The following is a 1,435-nucleotide window of genomic DNA, read 5'->3' as shown; positions in this document are numbered from 1 at the left end:
ACAAGAAGAAAAGTCCAAATAGGTCAAAGGATTGACTGGACACTTGGTGAAGAAGTCCTAGTAGGTCAAGATTGACCTGATGCTAGGCACGAGAAGTTTCAACAGGTCACGGTTGACCGAATGTTGGATTTGGGGACCCTTGAGCTTGAGTTAAGCAAGTCAAGGGTGGTTAATTGATCAGATAATCGATTGGACCAAAGTCCAATCGATCAGTCGATCGATTGTGAGAATGTTGCGATAACCAATAGCCCAATCGATCAGTCAATTGATTGGGGGTATTATCGCGCAAACAGAAGCCTCCCCAATCAATCAGTCGATCGATTGGACACCGCTAATCGATCAGCCGATCAATTGGGGGTTGGAAATCGCGTGTGATGCGAGAAAGCTGAATCGATCGATCGATTCAGGCTTTTCCAGCAAAGAGCACAGAGGCACTCTGAATCGATCAGCCGATCGATTCAAGCCTCCCCAATCAATTGAGATACAACAGTTGCGTAGGATGCAGGTTTTGGACAGCCGAAATCGCTGGGATCTGACGTGGCAATCAATTGAGAGGATCCCCAATTGATTGGAAGTCCTAGAAGCGCAGATATAAAGGCGACGAAACGTTCAAACGCGACAATCCTTCTTCTCGATCTTCACGCGATCTTCTTTGACACTTCTCGCCAGTTCTTGGAAGCTCTTGGGGGCAAGTGCTGGTACACTTCCAAGGTTCAAGAGGTAACTACAAGCAACAAGTGAGCAAGAAGAGAGTTTTTCATTTGTATTCATTGTATTTTTCTTCTTGCGTTGAGTTGCTGTATGTGTGAGTGTTGTATGAGGTTTCTTCACCTCTGGTAGTTACCAAGAAGGAGAGTTTTATTAGTGGAGTGAGCGTCGTGTGTGGATCCTTGGATTAGTCACCTTTTCTTGAGGTGGATACCAAATAAATCCTCTTGTTAGCGTTGTGAGTATTTGCTTCGAGTTTTTTTCCGCTGCACATCATCAAGAAGCATCAAGACAACGAACGCGACGAGCTATTCACTCCCCCCCTCTAGTTACAAATCGACCCTAACAAAGTGTAGATCTCATTTCTTACCATCGCATCATAACCCGGGGCAACTACTCAAGCTTCATATCCCATACCTAAATTGATTGTACTAAGTTGATTATTGAGTGATTGTAACCTTATTTTTTAAAAACATATAACATCATGATAAATTACCTAAAATATGATGCAAGTGCTTGCATCATATTTATCAACATGGTTGAATCTTGACTTTTATTATATAAAAGGAGACTGATTCAATTTCATAAAAAAATTTCACTAACTACTAAAATAAATTAAAAAGTGCTCACGAAGACTCATCTAAGTAGTCAGTATTCTTAGAGTTATCATCTCACTACAGTTGAGATTTGACATATTTGACACGTAAATGTTTGATTAATCATTTAG

This window comes from Zingiber officinale, chromosome 9B (assembly GCF_018446385.1).
Source record: "Zingiber officinale cultivar Zhangliang chromosome 9B, Zo_v1.1, whole genome shotgun sequence".
Taxonomy (NCBI): Eukaryota; Viridiplantae; Streptophyta; class Magnoliopsida; order Zingiberales; family Zingiberaceae; genus Zingiber; species Zingiber officinale.
Note: the sequence above shows the minus strand (reverse complement) of the source record.